Source organism: Bubalus kerabau, chromosome 1, assembly GCF_029407905.1.
Source record: "Bubalus kerabau isolate K-KA32 ecotype Philippines breed swamp buffalo chromosome 1, PCC_UOA_SB_1v2, whole genome shotgun sequence".
Lineage (NCBI taxonomy): Eukaryota > Metazoa > Chordata > Mammalia > Artiodactyla > Bovidae > Bubalus > Bubalus kerabau.
Genome location: NC_073624.1, coordinates 224,200,789 through 224,220,677, shown reverse-complemented (window position 1 = coordinate 224,220,677; position 19,889 = coordinate 224,200,789). Strand labels below are relative to the sequence as shown.

Here is a 19,889-nt window from a genome sequence, read left to right as displayed (position 1 = left end):
GTAGAGTGACTATTTCTGCTGTCCACCATGCTCATACAATATTTCATAAGAGTAATCATGATTCTGAATAGACATTTCAAGTTTTCGTGGATTCTGGAGAAATACTGAAGAGGTCACAAACTCACGTTCAGAAGTATAAAAAGTATTATACATCCCATTTCCACTGCCTCGTCAAATAACTCTGGGTTACCATGTCTTAGCGTGGCATTTTAAGTCTTGGTTGAATCTATCCACTATCATGATTATACAGTGGAAGTGAGAAATATACTTAAGGGACTAGTGCTTGATGAACTATGGACAGAAGTTCGTGACATTGTAGAGGAGACAGGGATCAACACCATCCCCAAGAAAAAGAAATGAAAAAGAGCAAAACAGCTGTCTGAGGAGGCCTTACAAATAGCTGAGAAAAGAAGAGAAGTGAAAAGCAAAGGAGAAAAGGAAAGATATAAGCATTTGAATGAAGAGTTCCAAAGAATAGCAAGGAGAGATAAGAAAGCCTTCCTTAGTGATCAATGCAAAGAAATAGAGGAAAACAATAGAATGGGAAAGACTAGAGATCTCTTCAAGAAAATTAGACATACCAAGGGAACATTTCATGCAAAGATGGGCTCAATAAAGGACAGAAATGGTATGGACCTAACAGAAGCAGAAGATATTAAGAAGAGGTGGCAAGAATACACAGAAGAACTGTACAAAAAAAGATCTTCATGACCCAGATAATCACAGTGGTGTGATCACTCATCTAGAGCCAGGCATCCTGGAATGTGAAGTCAAGTGGGCCTTAGGAAGTATCACTAAGAACAAAGCTAGTGGAGGTGATGGAATTCCAGTTGAGTTATTTCAAATCTTAAAAGATGATGCTGTGAAATTGCTGCACTCAATATGTCAGCAAATTTGGAAAACTCAGCAGTGGCCACAGGACTGGAAAAGGTCAGTTTTCATTCCAATCCCAAAGAAAGGCAATGCCAAAGAATGCTCAAACTATCACACAATTGCACTCATCTCACACGCTAGTAAAGTAATGCTCAAAATTCTCCAAGCCAGGCTTCAGCAATACGTGAACTGTGAACTTCCAGATGTTCAAGCTGGTTTTAGAAAAGGCAGAGGAACCAGAGATCAAATTGCCAACATTCGCTGGATCATTGAAAAAGCAAGAGAGTTCCAGAAACATCTATTTCTGCTTTATTGACTATGCCAAAGCCTTTGTGTGGATCACATTAAACTGTGGAAAATTCTGAAAGAGATGGAAACAGCAGACCACCTGACCTGTCTCTTGAGAAACCTGTATGCAGGTCAGGAAGCAAGAGTTAGAACTGGACATGGAACAACAGACTGGTTCCAAATAGGAAAAGGAGTACATCAAGGCTGTATATTGTCACCCTGCTTATTTAACTTATATGCAGAGTACATCATGAGAAACGCTGGACTGGAAGAAACACAAGCTGAAATCAAGATTGCCGGGAGAAATATCAATCACCTCAGATATGCAGATGACACCACCCTTATGGCAGAAAGTGAAGAGGAACTAAAAAGCCTCTTGATGAAGGTGAAAGAGGAGAGTGAAAAAGTTGGCTTAAAGTTCAACATTCAGAAAACGAAGGTCATGGCATCTGGTCCCACCACTTCATGGGAAATAGATGGGGAAACAGTGGAAACAGTGTCAGACTTTATTTTTCTGGGCTCCAAAATCACTACAGATGGTGACTGCAGCCATGAAATTAAAAGATGTTTACTCCTTGGAAGGAAAGTTATAACCAACCTAGATAGCATACTCAAAAGCAGAGACATTACTTTGCCAACAAAGGTCCATCTAGTCAAGGTTATGGCTTTTCCAGTGGTCATGTATGGATGTGAGAGTTGGACTGTGAAGAAGGCTGAGCACCGAAGAATTGATGCTTTTGAACTGTGGTGTTGGAGAAGACTCTTGAGAGTCCCTTGGACTGCAAGGAGATCCAACCAGTCCATTCTAAAGGAGATCAGTCCTGGGTGTTCATTGGAAGGAATGATGCTAAAGCTGAAACTCCAATACTTTGGCTGCCCCATGCAAAGAGTTGACTCATTGGAAAAGACTCTGATGCTAGGAGGGATTGGGGGCAGGAGGAGAAGGGGACGACAGAGGAGGAGATGGCTGGATGGCATCACTGACTCGATGGACATGAGTTTGGGTGAACTCCGGGATCTGGTGTTGGACAGGGAGGCCTGGTGTGCTGCAATTCATGGGGTCGCAAAGAGTTGGACATGACTGAGTGACTGAACTGAACTGAACTGATGCTCCTAAAATGAAACTCTGTATCCAGAGAAATAAAAAATGGTTGGAAGACATTCAGAAAGCATTTACTAAAACATTCTAAAGACAAAGAACTCTAAATCTAGACTCTAGGTATTTCTTGATGTCCATCTTTTAAAGCTCTTCTTTCTGATACTAAAAACCAAATTGAGGACCATGTAGTGGGATGGGTGGGTCAGTGTCCACAGCATTCAGGCTGTAACCCTGTTCTTTAAAAAATTTAAAGCAACTGAACTTTTCCTACAAATTGAGTTTTTACAACACAAGAACTGTGGCTCTAGAAACAATCCAAGACCCACCTATAATTTTGTGCTACCAGCAAAGAACCCACCTGCCACTGCAGGAGATGTAAGAGACATGGGTTCAACCCTGGGTTAGAAAGATCCCCTGGAGAAGGGCATGGCAACCCATTGCAGTATTCTTGCCTGGAGAATCCCATGGACAGAGGAGCCTGGTGGACTATAGTCCATGGGGGGACAAAGAGCTGGACAGGACTGACGTGACTTTAGCAGGTATGCATTCACACCTCCCATTCATCTCAAAGATCAGATCAGATCAGTCGCTCAGTCGTGTCCGACTCTTTGCGACCCCATGAATCGCAGCACACCAGGCCTCCCTGTCCAACACCAGATCCCGGAGTTCACTCAGACTCACGTCCATCGAGTCAGTGATGCCATCCAGCCATCTCATCCTCTGTCGTCCCCTTCTCCTCCTGCCCCCAATCCCTCCCAGCATCAGAGTCTTTTCCAATGAGTCAACTCTTCGCATGAGGTGGCCAAAGTACTTGAGTTTCAGCTTTAGCATCATTCCCTCCAAAGAAATCCCAGAGCTGATCTCCTTCAGAATGGACTGGTTGGATCTCCTTGCAGTCCAAGGGACTCTCAAGAGTCTTCTCCAACACCACAGTTCAAAAGCATCAATTCTTCGGTGCTCAGCCTTCTTCACAGTCCAACTCTCACATCCATACATGACCACAGGAAAAGCCATAGCCTTGACTAGATGGACCTTTGTTGGCAAAGTAATGTCTCTGCTTGTGAATATGCTATTGAGGTTGATCATAACTTTCCTTCCAAGGAGTAAGCGTCTTTTAATTTCATGGCTGCAGTCACCATCTGTAGTGATTTTGGAGCCCAGAAAAATAAAGTCTGACACTGTTTCCACTGTTTTCCCATCTATTTCCCATGAAGTGGTGGGACCAGATGCCATGATCTTCGTTTTCTGAATGTTGAACTTTAAGCCAACTTTTTCACTCTCCACTTTCACTTTCATCAAGAGGCTTTTTAGTTCCTCTTCACTTTCTGCCATAAGGGTGGTGTCATCTGCATATCTGAGGTGATTGATATTTCTCCCGGCAATCTTGATTTCAGCTTGTGTTTCTTCCAGTCCAGCGTTTTTCATGATGTACTCTGCATATAAGTTAAATAAACAGGGTGATAATATACAGCCTTGATGAACTCCTATTCCTATTTGGAACCAGTCTGTTGTTCCACATCCAGTTCTAACTGTTGCTTCCTGACCTGCATACAGGTTTCTCAAGAGGCAGATCAGGTGGTCTGCTATTCCCATCTCTTTCAGAATTTCCCACAGTTTATTGTGATCCACACAGTCAAAGGCTTTGGCATAGTCAATAAAGCAGAAATAGATGTTTTTCTGGTACTCTCTTGCTTTTTCCATGATCCAGCGGATGTTGGCAATTTGATCTCTGGTTCCTCTGCCTTTTCTAAAACCAGCTTGAACATCAGGAAGTTCACGGTTCACGTATTGCTGAAGCCTGGCTTGGAGAATTTTGAGCATTACTTTACTAGCATGTGAGATGAGTGCAATTGTGCGATAGTTTGAGCATTCTTTGGCATTGCCTTTCTTTGGGATTGGAATGAAAACTGACCTTTTCCAGTCCTGTGGCCACTGCTGAGTTTTCCAAATGTGCTGGCATATGGAGTGCAGCACTTTCACAGCATCATCTTTCAGGATTTGGAATAGCTCAACTGGAATTCCATCACCTCCACTAGCTTTGTTCGTAGTGATGCTTTCTAAGGCCCACTTGACTTCACATTACAGGATGTCTGAAGGCTTGTAGAAATTGTAAAAATCTAGAATTATGAAACAAAATCATTCTTGGTGAAATTTACATTCTTTCTTGGTCTTTTGAGATGTAAGTGTTCTACCTGGTCTTCTCTAGGAACCAAGGTTATTTTTATCAAGGGTAAAAAAAAGGAAAGGCTATTTTGAAAACTAGGCCCATAAAACATCTTAAAATTCTTGTTCAACTGTTCTAGTAAAAACTAGTGAACTTTGCACTATCATACTCATCTCATGGCTAAAATCTTAAAATGAAAGTGATAATAACCTCTGTTTGTGTCTATATATCTTTTTTTGTGTCTATATATCTGTTTATGTATATGTAAGTATATATGTTATAGACGTTTGATGTTTTACTACCTTCACATGCTATTACCAAAATTAGTTTGCAAAGAGTTCTATTTAATTGGCTTAAAGACAAACAAGCATTGTATAAATCAAGTTTACCCACAGAAATATAGAAGTTTTTTCCAAGTTCATATGATCTAGGATAATCTTTGGTAAATAAAAGGCTATTTATTGTTTTAATTAAAACAGGCTTATCTTTACAGTTACCAGCATTAAATATAATGCTTTTATTATACCTAAGTTTACTGAAAGTAAAAAAAATCTCATGCTACTTCTGATAGAGAATTTGTCATCAAGAAAGATAACTTAAGATGATAATTAGCTGTTTAATGTCTTGTGAGATTTTTATGACTAATCTAAACATATCTGTTAAGAACAAATGAACTAAACAGATATAAATAAAAGTTTATAAACTTTTCAATAATGATTATGCTTTATGGTGTGTCTAAGTAGTTTCCAAAGTCTTTTTGATAATTTAAAAACTTAAAGTTATATTGAGATAAATAAAATAATTGATATTCACCGAGTATCTAGATCATTTTAAGATAAAATCCTGAAATATTAACTATTGAACATGATTTATCCTCCTTTATCTTCCCTTTACAGAAGGACCTTGGGTATATTATTAAACATGACTTGTGAAATATTGGAAAACTTAATATGAAGAAGAATGTACTTCTAGAAATTATAAAATGTGTTTATAAATTTGCCAATCCACAGAATTCTATTGCAACAAACAATCCACAGTTTCTTACCTCTCTGCCGTCTTAGCTCAGTCGGTAAAGAATCTGCCGGAAGTGCAGGAGTCCTGGGTTCAATTCCTGTCAGGAAGATTCCCTGGAGAAGGAAATGGCAACCCACTCCAGTATTCTTGCCTGGGAAATCCCATGGACAGAGGAGCCTGGAGGACTATACTCCTCAGGTTGCAAGAATCAGATATGACTTAGTGACTAAAACCACCACCTGCCTTCTTAGGCAGGAACAATTACCTACAACTAATAAGCAAGGAAGCTGGGATACAGAAGGCCTGAAGAAGGTATTCAGTGTCACACAGCCCATTTGTGCTGCAGCTTAAATTCACACCAGGCCATCTGACCAGAGCTCACGCCTTTTACCACTAAGTCAACCTTCTCCTTCTTTGAGAACACACCATCTTTGGCAAATGCTTAGAATCTCTCCTTGGGAGTGATGAGGAGTTTCATGAATCATCCTTATTTTATTGTGTGGCTCACCTTGTGACCAGAAAAACAGATTTTACAATGAGTACACACAAAGTATGTATGCCAAGAAACATAGATCAGTGGGTGAAAATGCTATGGGGGAAATTCATACTTAATAAGGAGCAGATGGACTAAAATATCTTTGTTGTAGGACAGGGAATATAAGTCAGCAAAGAGGTTAAATAAAGAGTTGAATCAATGACTTCTTCCCAAAGATGAGCAGAGGATCCAACTGCTGGCTATTAAAAGAAACGGCAACTAGAAATCTTGAGTGCTCAGCTGGGCCTGAGCTTTGTGCACAATGCCTGTTACGCATGACACTGAGGCTGAAATTTTACACACTAGGTGGGCAATTATAATAAATTCATTTTTGTGTTACAGATTTTTTTCCCCAAGAGGAAAAAAAAAAAAAATACTGAGATGGGGAAGGGTGTCAGGTCAAAGCCTTGATGTTCTTTTATTAAGATTTTTTTAAGCCCATTAGAGTCTCAGGGTTTTGAGGCGATTGTACAGTTTTTGATAAAACATTACCCAAGTGAATTATTTATAAAGCTGCAGGAAACTGCAAACTCTGGTGAACAAATCTTTTTGATGTCCTCATCTCCTGCAGGCCTGTTTTGGTGCCACCCTCTGTCCCCTTCAGCAGATATTCTTTGGCTATGGCTGCCCATTTGCCTCAAAAGGCAGCCCAGCCACCAAAGAAAAGCAAAAGATAGGAAAAAGGCATCCAGTCAGGGTGTCCCTCCGAGCCCGTGTCCCCTCTGCCACCTCGCCCAGTCTGCGAGACTGCTGAAGAGAGATTGCCATTGTTGTTTAGTTGCTAAGTCATGTCCAACTCTTTTGTGACCCCATGAACTGTAACCCACCAGGCTCTTCTGTCCATGAAAATTTCCAGGCAATAATATTGGAATGAGTTGCCATTTCCTTGTCCACGGGATCTTCCTGACCTAGGGACTGAACCAAAGTCTCCTGCATTGGCAGGCAGATTCTTTACCAGCTGAGCCACCAGAGAAGCCTGAAGCGTCATTAGACAGTGGGAAAAAGAAGATTAAGACAATGGACGCATATACATATATAGTTGTTTTCTAAATAGAGCCTAAATGTGTTAATAATGTCTGTCAGTCGCCAAAGTTCCTCCCAACCCTTTAGAGACAACTCATTAAAAAAAATCTGTTTCACAGTCTCAGAAACATATTAATATATGGATTTTTTATGTCACTATTATCAGGCCATACAAAAAAATCTGAATCTGTACCACTGGAGTTTTCTTTTTCATATATGAAGCCCTTCTTGAGGCCATATAGCTCTTCTCCATTCTGTCAGAGAAGCACTTGAAATATTGGCATCAGACAAATCTATGATAACTTTAATTTCTACTCCCATCCCTGTATGAACTTAACACTCCTGAACTTGTTTCTTCAGTGTGACGATACAGATAATAACAACTACAATTTAGAGTCTTTGTGAGAATTGGAATCATTACAATAAATCGCAGCACCTGATACATCTTGGCTACCTGATGGAAAAGAACCTGATGTTGGGAAAGAATGAGGGAAGGAAGAGAAGGAGGCAACAGAGGATGAAATAGTTGGCTAGCATCACTGCCTCAATGGACAAGAGTTTGAGCAAACTCTGGGAGATACTGAAAGACAGGGAAGCTTCAGTCCATGGAGTCACAAAGAGTCGGACGTGACTGAGCAACTTCACTTTCACTCTTCACTTTTATGCATTGGAGAAGGAAATGGCAACCCACTCCAGTGTTCTTGCCTGGAGAATCCCAGGGACAGGGGAGCCTAGTGGGCTGCCGTCTGTGCGGTCGCACCGAGTCGGACACGACTGAAGCGATTTAGCAGCAGCAGCAGCAGCAGTAGCTATTATGATGATAGCTCATTCAACACTGTTGAAGAGCCTTCTAGGAACCAACAAGAGCCTTCTAGGAACCAACAAGTGTTTTCAGCACAGGAAGACAACTTCATGGATTCCTAGTCTTCATGGAGACTATAGTCCTTAAAATGTATTAGTATTTATACTAAAGTTGAGTGGAGCTGGTGGGAATGGACAGGAGTTGTTCCAATACCAAGGGTTATCTTCTTAATTGCATTATTTCCTGACCAAGTGCTATAACAAGATCATGTAATCCCAATTTCACACCATAACATTGAAATCAAATGGTGGCAGAGCCATTCTCTGTCTGAATAGAGAACTCTTTAGGGAGGGAGGGGAACAGTAGCTGTTATCAGTGGAACAGCAGGTTATCACATTGGTGTGGATGGTTATTGTTCTACTTGCTGTTGTTGCTGTTTTTTTAAACCATGTAGCCTGCCTGCGATTAAGGTAATAACATTGCACAGTGCTGATATTCTGCTTTGGAAAAAAATATAAATAGACATTTCCCACACCTATATCATTCTTACAAGTAGATTATTATCTCCCTACACCTCTTGGTTTGCTATGGCAATAGATTTAAAGCTGTATCCTCTCACTGAAAATTAGAGCACAATTCAATCTGCTATGCTTTTATTCCTCCACAGTAGGAAGGTAAGTCTGTAAAGAGCCAGAAATTGTACATCTCTGGCAAGTAAGAAAAGTGGGGTTTTAAATACACGATTTCCAAAAGGAAACTTCATTCATCTCATTGTAACTGACCAAAATACTATGAAATTGTATTTAGTAAAAATGTGTCTTAAGTTACTTCATAAGTATGGTCCTCAATATTAAATGTATATAAATTTTGAGCAAATTAAACTCTTTTTTTGGCCATGCCTCATGGAGAACGAAATGGCAACCCACTCCAGGGTTCTTGTCTGGAGAATCCCAGGGATGGGGGAGCCTGGTGGGCTGCCGTCTATGGGGTTGCACAGAGTCGGACATGACTGAAGCGACTTAGCAGCAGTAGCAGCATGGCTTGTGGGATCTTGGTTCTCGGGCCACAGCAATTGAACCCAGGTTCACAGCAGTGAAAGTGCCTAACTCCTGGACTGCTAGAGAATTCCTGAGCAAAATTAAAAGGAAAGGTGTCATATTTAAAGTCATTCTATTGTTAATTGTTTTTAATAAATGAAACCATAACCCTTTTGTCTTATGTAAATTTAGAGTTACACATGTATGAACATTTTGAGAGTCAAAATCACCATATTTATAAAAGAAAAAAAACTCATGTATTAAATGCATTTGTTCTTAAATGGCGATCATCTGTTTTTAATTTTCAGCTTTATGCTATAAGTATTTTACAGGATCATATTCCAACAATAAGCATGCACAATTCTTATAATGAGAAGAAGAGTATAAAAATAAATAGTATATGTACATATTTATTAATATATATTAATGTTTATTAATTAATATTTATATTAATATTTATTAATTTTTAAATTGATTTCATTTATGTATATATGTATGACCTTTCAATTTTACTTTAGAATGTCTACATAACAAATAGTAATAGAATTTATAACTTTACCATTTCTAATTATTTAAAAGAGAAATTCTCCATTAAGCGTTAGCTTAGCTTTGGTTCCTTCAAACCTCTGCTGATCTTCCTTTTTGTTTTTGTTTTTTTAATGAAAAGTGAACAAATCTCAGGATCAGACCCTTTGAATAGAAAATATTTGGCTGGAATTTAATATTATGTTAGTTATATTTATTTCTATGCCTTCCTTCATGGCAAATTATGATCATTCACCAGGTAGGATTGGGATATAAAACTTCTTTTTTAACAAATCTTTTGAAGTATAAAATATATAAGATTTAATTATACACACACACACACACACACACACACACACACATATATATATGAGTGAGTGAGTGAGTGAAGTTGCTCAGTCGTGTCCAACTCTTTGTGACTCCATGGACTGTAGCCCACCAGGCTCCTCAGTCCATAGTATTCTCCAGGCAAGAATACTGCAGTGGGTTGCCATTTCCTTCTCCAGGGGATCTTTCCGACCCAGGGATCGAACTGGGTCTCCTGCATTGTAGGCAGACGCTTTACCACCTGAGCTACCAGGGAAGGCAATGGCACCCCACTCCAGTACTCTTGCCTGGAAAATCCCATGGATGGAGGAGCCTGGTAGGCTGCAGTCCATGGGGTCGCTAAGAGTCGGACACAACTGAGCGACTTCACTTTCACTTTTCACTTTCATGCATTGGAGAAGGAAACGGCAACCCACTCCAGTGTTCTTGCCTGGAGAATCCCAGGGACGGGGGAGCCTAGTGGGCTGCCGTCTATGGGGTCGCACAGAGTCAGACACAACTGAAGTGACTTAGCAGCAGTGTATATATATATATATGCTAAAGGTCATACATGAATTTTAACAAAACCCATGAAATTGAAATTAATTTGATTTGAAAATGGAATTATGACAGTGTGAATCAATATTATTAATCTTGATTCCCTTGCCACCTATAGGCATTTCCTGCACTATTATGTCTCCCATGCTTTGAGAACCATTGGTCTAAACCAGCTTGGGCAAATGAATAGTACCTTCTAAAAGACCTCCAGAATCAGAGAATTTACAATTTTTCTCATAATTCATTACAATGATTATCAAGATGACCACACATTCCAGTTCAGTGGGTGTCCAGTCCACTGTTGCCCCAGCATAATCATCAATCACATTGCCTTTTATACTCCAACGTGTCCTGATTTGTGACAATCCATGGTTGCTTATTCATCTGCTCATCATTTTTTGAGCACCTACTCTGGACCTTCCTCTGTGATAACAACTGAGGATATAAATGTGAGTAAGATAGTTCACAGCCCTCAGAAAGCTCACAAACAGAAAATCTGGGCAAAGGACCACTTAATGTCAACACAAAGTGATGAGGTCTGTGCCATGTGCTGTTAGGGGTCACAGGGAAGGATGACAGATAAATCAAAGGAACACTGCAGTTTCCTCCGTGTAAAGGGCAAGAAGACTAGCTAATCAGGGATGAAAAAACTGGATGAATCAGCTCCACAGTAGGAGGTAGGTCTTTGCTTTATAAAACAATGTTTTACGTTGAATTCCTGAGTATTTAGGGAACTGGTGTGGTAAGGATTAAAGAAGAACACATACAATTTCCTACTCATATTCTTTCAGTGGGTGTAAGACATGAGAAAACCTGCCCTGCCTGGTGAATCTTATGTAAAGACAGATAAAAATGTTTGCTGAGGAAGGATATTCTCCAAAATTCACTAGTTCTAAAACATGAATCAGATCATGTTAACACCATGCTTAAAACCTTTCATGGTTTGATCATGGTTCTCAGAATAAAATCCACACTGCTCCCCAGGACCCACAAGCTCTGCCCTTCCTCTACAACCACATTTCCTGCTAATCTCAATCTAGCTCACTAAGCTTTGGCCATCTTTCCAGATGCCAAATTTTTTCCCACTTGAGCTCTGGGCTTTACTTTGGCTGTTCCCTCTGCCTGGAGTGCTCTTCCTCCTGTACTTTGAAAGTCTAACTCATTCTCATGCTCCAGGCCTCAGGTCACATGTCACTCACTTACAGAAGTCTTCCCTGATCTACAGGACTGACTCGGTGTATCTGTTTCCTGTTTACTATCTTTCTCATGAAGGGAGGAGCATGACTGTAGTGTGTTCTTGGGTCTGGCACAGTGAGTGGCAAAACAATAACTAATAAATATTTGTTGTCTGGATTAATACAAGTTTGGGGGCATGAAAGAAAACATGGTCAATTACTGAATCAAAATAATTCATTAAGATTGTAAAAAATTGTCATGTTCTGTCCTCACTCAACTTTGAGTGAGCTAGGAAAGAAGAGAGCTAAAGTCTGCGTTTCCAGGTATGTGGGTTCTTTGTGAGGCTGAGAAAAGGCCGACTAGAAGAAGCCTCCCTGTAAAGATTAAAGAAGAAGGTTATTCATCCCTTCAATGGTACTTGCCAAGGATGCAATTCGTCTGTATCTGCAGCGAGGCTGGGAGGTATTTTTTTACGCTTTAAATATCCATTTTCAGATTACACGAAGGACTTCTCAGGTGACCTTGACTAAGTCATTTAGGTAAGTCTCTGTGTTACTTAAAATGAACCATCTCTATGGAGAGAAGTGATAAGGCTTGTTAATTTACTTTTGTAAAACACTTTGAAACCTCTGGATGAAAGAATTTCTGCAAAGAGGTACAAAGAATAAGGTAATATGTTGGGTCAAATTTGACCCTTTCTCAGAAGCAGAGAGGGAGAAAGCAGGCTTGAGGACACTTAAAGGGAGCCTCTGGCACATTCATTTTTCAAGTTAATCTTCTTCTAAGAAAACCCCCTGCTTTCAAGACATCAAGTGTTTTAACCACACGTATAAGTTATTATTCTAATAATTATTTTCCTTCAACATTTCTCTCCTAAAATCCCAGCTTTGCGTAAAGAGAATCTTTGGGTGGGGGTTGATTTGCCTGGGAGGTTTAACCTTTATAATGCTTTTTTAGTTTGTTCATTTTTACCCTACATCAGTGATATCAGGTCTTAAGTGTGACAGTCTTTGTGGCTGAGCTGATTGGGACCCAAATGAGGTCACTTCATCAATTCCTGACAGATGTTTACAAGGTACAGTCAGAGATGAGAGTACGCTTAGGAAATAGAAAAGAGAATTTCAAAGAAAGTTGTCAGTCTCTGAGTTAATTATATCCGTTCATAAAAATGGTATTAATAGTTACTTAAGAAATAATACTAATAAGATAGAACATTTTCTGAGGATAATGATCTCTTTCAGCAAGGTAAATACAGACTCAAAGACAAGGCTTTAATTGTGAAACTGTCAAGGCAAAAGCTAAGCCTTAAAAAAAAAAAAAAAATAGGGCAACCACTTTTTCAACATGCCACACCAAATACATACTTGTGTTGAGCCCATGAAAATATATAGCTTTCTTACTTTTTTTTTTTTTGATCTCACAGCTTTGTTTTCTTTGGGTGGGAGGTGGGCAATAAGCAATTGTATTACTTGCTCTCAGGAATAGGAAGGGCTTATCTGCCTTCTATACCTTGCCCTCCCTGGAAGAGGACTGAGTTCCTTGCCCCTTTTAATGGATCCAGGTACTTGTCCTGGGGAAACTATTCCCTCATAAGGCTACAGATAATGATGTTCCTTCTCTATATGTCATATCTCTGAGATTTTTTAAAAAAACTTACCTTCTAAATGCTCAGAGGCAATGCACAGATGAGATTTTTCCAGGTCAAACCCTGCATGCTATCCAAGACCACACTCCAGCTGATCACTGGTGCATCCTGGACCATATCTATGATTCCAGTTGTGTGAATATTGTACATGGAGCCACAGGGGTTGCCCCCATCCAACCTTAGTAGTCAGGATTTCTTATCTCCTGATACATGAACTATGTATATGGAATGGAGCCAAATCTACTCCCTGGCCACTAGGCGCTGATATTTCCCCTTGTGTACCAAAGTTTACTTAGCCTTTGAACTATTTATCTGAATAGATGCCAATCACTTCATATGGACTGGAAAGATGGAGTGCAAAGTCCCCAGGGACTGAATTGTAAACTCCTGCTCCACCTTAAGATTCATCACCTTGACAAGAGAGTATAGAACATGTTGACATGACAGAAAATGGTTGAACCACTAAATTCCTGTGGTCAAGGCATCCTAAACAAACAATAAGATCTTGTTTAGTTGCTCAGTCATGTCCGACTCTTTGTGACCCCATGGACTGTAGCCCGCCAGGTTTCTCTGTCCTTGGGATATCCTACGCAAAAATACTGGAGTGGGTTGTCATTTCCTTCTCCAGGGGAATTTCCTGAGCCAGGGATCAAATGTATGTCTCCTGCATTGACAGGCAGATTCTTTACCACTGAGCCACCAGGAAAGCCCAAAGAGTAAGATATTATAAGTGAATGTTATTTCAAAATAAGTAATGACTGCAGGTTTTTCTCTAGCTTTTGGTAGGACACCTATTTGTCCTGTTTGGTTGGCAAAGAGCCTGATCATCTTGACCTGAAAGAAAGGAACTCAGGGAGTCATCACCATCATCTACTCAGACAACATCAAAGAGCAGCCACTGAGTACAAAGCATGTTATAACATACATGCTAAGAAAACATATGTTCTCTCTCTGTAAAAGAAGGCAATCTTTAAAGGATGAATTCAAAGACATTAAAACACCCATTTTTCAGTCACTTAACTGAGCACAATGCCAACAGCCAGGTTTAGGGTATATAGAGCAGCCTGCAAATGGGTGAATTTTTGCCTCCGGCTATTGGTTCTGTAAATTGTTTCAGAATCCCCTACATTTAGAAACAGCATCAAAATTCTGCAATGACTATAAGAAAGGAAATGACATACCATTTGTTTAGAAGATCATCTCAATTTGAGATTGATCAGGCAGCATCTGTGTTCATGTCTAGCCTACTAACCCATTGACGGTTCTCAAAAAGATATACATAGAACCTGCTGCTGCTGCTGCTGCTAAGTCGCTTCTGTCATGTCTGACTCTGTGCAACCCCATAGACAGCAGCCCACTAGGCTCCCCCGTCCCTGGGATTCTCCAGGCAAGAATACTGGAGTGGGTTGCCATTTCCTTCTCCAATGCATGAAAGTGAAAAGTGTAAGTGAAGTCGCTCAGTCGAGTCCAACTCCTAGTGACCCCATGGACTACAGCCTACCAGGCTCCTCTGTCCATGGGATTTTCCAGGCCAGAGTACTGGAGTGGGGTGCCATTGCCTTCTCCTGCTACAGCTCACCAAAAGTCTTCAGTTAGAAGTGTGGGGTGGTAAAGAGTGGAACTTTGAGACAGCCTTGGATTTGAGTCCAGCTTCCCTGCTTTCTTAGAGTCATCTCTCTCTGTAGGTAAATGACTAATCTTGCTTCTACTCCTTCATCTCTAAAATGGGTAAAATAGCATTGAATTCATAGAGCTGTACAGAGGAAATGAGACCAAGTGTAAAAAAGTATAGTATAGTAGTAGAAAGTTGGGAAATAATAAGTATCCAAGAAACAGGAGTAGTTTCCTTATTTCCCTCACTTTGAATTAAAGGAGACTTAATTGTGTCAGGGGACTTCCCTGGCAATATAGTGGATAAGTGTCCATGTTTCTACTTCAGGGTCATGGGTTCAATGCCTGGTTGGGGAACTAAGATCTTGCACGCAGCATGGCACAGTTAAAAGAAAAGTATATGTCAGTGACTGAAGGACACAAGGACTTTTAATAATTGTGATTTATTTCCCCTATGAACTTGTGCAAATGCACTTAAGATCTATTTTAATAGTATGGCAACTGTATACAATTATGCATTATCTCTTGTGTTATCTAATATTTCAATCACAGCATACATTGGTTATACTTTTAAACACACTAGATATTGTAAGCTCCCAGCTGAATGAAAGGTTCTTGAGCACAAGGGCTGTTAGCCTCTGTTCACAAATGCACTTTTCAGTTCAGTTCAGTACAGTCGCTCAGTTGTGTCTGACTCTTTGAGACCCCATGAACTGCAGCACGCCAGGCCTCCCTGTCCATCACCAACTCCCAGAGTTTACTCAAACTCATGTCCATTGAGTCAGTGATGCCATCCAGCCATCTCATCCTCTGTCATCCCTTTCTCCTCCCGCCTTTAATCTTTCCCAGCATCAGGGTCTTTTCCAATGAGTCAGCTCTTTGCATGAGGTGGCCAAAGTACTGGAGTTTCAGCTTTGGCATCAGTCCTTCCAAGGAACACCCAGGACTGAGCTGCTTTAGGATGGACTGGTGGGATCTCTTTACAGCCCAAGGGACTCTCAAGAGTCTTCTCCAACACCATAGTTCAAAAGCATCAATTCTTCAGTGCTCAGTTTCTTAACAGTCCAACTCTCACATCCATACATGACCACTGGAAAAACCATAGCATTGACTAGACAGACCTTTGTTGGCAAAGTAATGTCTCTGCTTTTAATAGGCTGTCTAGCTTTGTCATAACTTTCCTTCCGAGGAGTGTCTTTTAATTTCATGGCTGCAGTCACCATCTACAGTGATTTTGGAGCCCCCAAAAATAAAGTCAGCCACTGTTTCCACTGTTTCCCCATCTATTTGCCATTAAGTGATGGAACCGGATGCCATGATCTTAGTTTTCTGAATGTTGAGCTTTAAGCCAACTTTTTCACTCTCCTCTTTCACTTTCATCAAGAGGCTCTTTAGTTTTTCTTCACTTTCTGCCATAAAATGCACTTTTATGGTACATTTAAATGTTGTCATAGTTTGATCATAGGTATTTATCATGTTATTCAAGTTAGTCATTTAAAAATATATCAAACACTTGAATAACATGATAAATACCTATGATCAAACCATGGCAACACCTATCTATTCATTTATAAGTTTTTTTTTTTTGAGGGCAGGAACTACAGTATGTAGGTACTTTATAAAGGTCTAAGTATAAATACAGAGAAGGCAATGGCACCCCGCTCCAGTACTCTTGCCTAGAAAATCCAACAGATGGAGGAGCCTGGTAGGCTGCAGTCCATGGGGTCGCTGAGGGTCAGACTCGACTGAGTGACTTCACTTTCACTTTCATGCATTGGAGAAGGAAACGGCAACCCACTCCAGTATTCGTGCCTGGAGAATCCCAGGCACGGGGGAGCCTGGTGGGCTGCCATCTATGGGGTAGTACAGAGTCGGACACGACTGAAGTGACTTAGCAAGTATAAATACTTAGAACACTGTATTCATACAGCTGTTCTTCCCGTGTCATTGGCCACTGTGTCTTGATTTAACATATTTTATTATATCTAGGAAATAAGATTGAGTCTTCTGACACACAGCAAATATCCTATGTTTGATACATAAAAAAATAAATAGTCTCAAATAGCATAAATGTTGGTGAAATTGAAACACTGGAGTATAGCTCAATGAATTACGAGAGATGTACACAGAGTCCAAGGGAAACTGTGATTACAGATGATCTAAATACCTCCTAGCAATCTAGGTCTTCCAGCTTTCTGGGGCTGATAACATGATATTGGGGCATCCTAGGTGAAGTTGGTGGTCTCAAATACTACACCATGATAATCTGACCTCCAAGAGTCTAACAAGAAGCTATGCCTAAACTTCTGTTAATTACTCGAAGAGATGAAGAAAAGGGAAATGGTTGCTTGAAACAATTTTAGGATTTGCAAACTTGAAACAAATATTTTGTCTTAGTGATTCACTAACCATGGAAGCCTCCAGTTGAACTGGTCCTAGTTTGCAGATTAAAAATGATTAGCTTTATGATTCGTGAACATTTATAAAAACTTTCTTCTACAATTATCTGAAACCGAGGCTACTCTACTGTGGTGGTGGCAGGCGTGTTTTAGAATAAAAACAATTCCTTGAATTCAGTATTTCAATATCGTGCTTTGGGGGACATTGGGATAAGTAACCTCTGCCCGCTAAAAAATATTTGGGAGGAATGCAGATATATATATATATATGAAATATAAAGTAGAATGAAATAATATAAAAAAATTCTTAGTGATTATGGTCTACATATTGCTTGCTTCTTCCAAGGAGCAAGCATCTTTTAATTTCATGGCTGCAGTCACCATCTACAGTGATTTTGGAGACCCCAAAATAAAGTCTCACTGTTTACATTGTTTCCCCATCTATTTGCCATGAAGTGATGGGATCGGATGCCATGATCTTAGTTTTCTGAATGTTGAGTTTTAAGGCACCTTTTTCACTCTCCTCTTTCACTTTCATCAAGAGGCTCTTTAGTTCTTTTTCACTTTCTGCCAAAAGGGTGGTGTCATCTACATATCTGAGGTTATTGATATTTCTCCTGGCCATCTTGATTCCAGCTTGGGCTTCATCAAGCCCAGCATTTCACATGATGCACGTATTGCTTAAAAAGGCAAAATTTTTGCCAGTGTTGACCTTGTATATTCTTTCACTACTCCTCACTCAGAAAGATTGTTAATAGCTTAGAGATTTTAAGTTATCAATAAACACTTTCTCAAGTTCTTTATGGACGAGATTGATCACACTATCTGAGCTTCTGTTTCACCTAATATATATAATCCCATTGATAGCTCATATTCTTCACAGGCAGTAGTATTAAAGTCCTAAAATTCTAGTAAACTATGATTTTCCTTTAGACCAAAAACTTTCCAGTTTGGCCACTAAACCTCTTAGGACTTCTTGTTGCTTTTGCAGTGTTGCTAAGAAGGTGTTCCTTTTTGTCTATCCCCAGAGGAAGTCAGGTAGACAGAATATCACTAGTAAAAGGTCTCTTGGGAACTTTTTGGAGATCACAGTTGCTTGTCTTCCCTGATGCTGTCCTTCCTAATGCAACACAGGTAATAATGAACATATGGATGTAAATTTACATTCTGTTCCTAAAAACTAACTTATAGATGATCCTGTTTGCAGAACCCCAGAGAGACTGACCTCCAACAGATAATCTGACAATCTGTCTCTTAGCACAACACTTTGCAATCTCCCTGATCACTTTTTTTTTTAATGAGATAAAAGAGGTCCATAGAAGTCAACTGTTTTGATCAAGACTACAGCACTTAGAGTAATCAAAGACTTTCTTTGTCTTTCGATTCCAAACAGTAGGAAGAGAATGAAAAATATAATGTTTGTATCCTTTCAAAGAATCACCACTGCACTTTTTTCTTCTGTACATATGATGCTGTACCTATCCTCACAGGTAACTCTTGGTCAGTGAAGAACACAGTTTGAAAAAGGGGGCATCTAGATGTGATATGCCTGGATTCAAGCCCAGACAATAGCAACATAATCTCATTTTATCCAGTGGAGGTTTGAAAGCATCCCAGTACAATTTGTGGAAGCAAAAGATGGAAGAAGTACAGGCCTGGCATCGACAGTATTATTATCTCCCTGGGTGATTATAAGTGAGCCAGGAACCTACTTCTAGAAATATATTTCTTCCAGTAATTATCTGTATGACTTCAGTTAAACCACTTAATTTCTCCAAATCTCCACTTTATCATTTGTAAGAGAGCCAGACATTCTCAAAGGTTTTTATTTACTCAAAATTCTATGATTGGTTTGAAAAGTGAAAGAGTTAGTACTCAGTTATATCTGACTCTTTATGACCCCATGGACTGTAGCCTGCTAGGCTTCTCTGTCCATGAAATTCTCCAGCCAAGAATACTATGGTGGGTAGCCATTCCCTTCTCAAGGGTCTTTCCAACCTAGGGATCAAACCTGGGTCTCCTATATTGCAGACAGATTTTTTACCATCTGAGCTACCAGGGAAGCCCCCAAAATATGGAACCCTTCACAAATTTGCATGTCATCCTTGTGCAGGGGCCATGCTAACCTTCTCTATATAGTTCAAGTTTTACTGTATGTGTTGCCAAAGAGAGCACTTAATTGATTGAGGCTGTCCTCTTTGCTAAATGTTGACAATTTTATATGTCCCTCAATTGTCTGAAGCAAGATGAAGTGCTTCTAGAAATGAACTCACTCTGAGCTCCAGGAACTACATTTTTTCCAGAGTCAAAGGTGATTTGGTTTCTTCCTTCAACGTCAGAAATTAGATGGAGCAAGAAGCAACACATTCAAAAAGGAAGAAGGAGTTCTGGTTGAGACGCCCACTTTATCTTAAGGAAAGCACTTTCCAGATAATGTATTGAGTGCTAACATGTGCATTTGCAAACCAGATTGGTTTTGTCCAGAGACCTACTCAGGCCTTAGATACACAGATCCATAGACAACAGGTTGTTACCCTAGAGATGCCCACAATCAACTGCCTGCTTCTTTTCAAAGTCCCAGGTGGGATCAATGGTGATTTAGTAAAAACGTATCTGACAACAATCCTTTTTTAAATCCCTGATAAACTAAAAAAGGGACTGTTATATGAAACAACTATTTTTAAAGGTCTAAGTATAAAACAAGCTTCCAGATTCCATTTGCATTTAATTTGGTACCAGTAGATGTATATTTTCTTCTCTTTTAAAAGCATTTACTCTCTCAAGGTTAAGTACCTTCAAAGAGCCACCATCTCAACTTATAATAAGGGACAATT

General features: G+C 39.8%; 1 protein-coding gene and 1 non-coding gene across 5 annotated transcripts in view; both read right to left on the bottom strand.

Annotated features, from left to right (window-relative positions):
• Nucleotides 1-19,889, bottom strand: part of KCTD16 (potassium channel tetramerization domain containing 16) — a 311,458-nt gene that overhangs the window by 239,051 nt on the left and 52,518 nt on the right. The gene's annotated exons all lie outside the window — the stretch shown is intronic.
• Nucleotides 19,124-19,230, bottom strand: LOC129642503 (U6 spliceosomal RNA). The gene has a single exon (XR_008709772.1). It is a non-coding gene; the product is annotated as a U6 spliceosomal RNA (small nuclear RNA).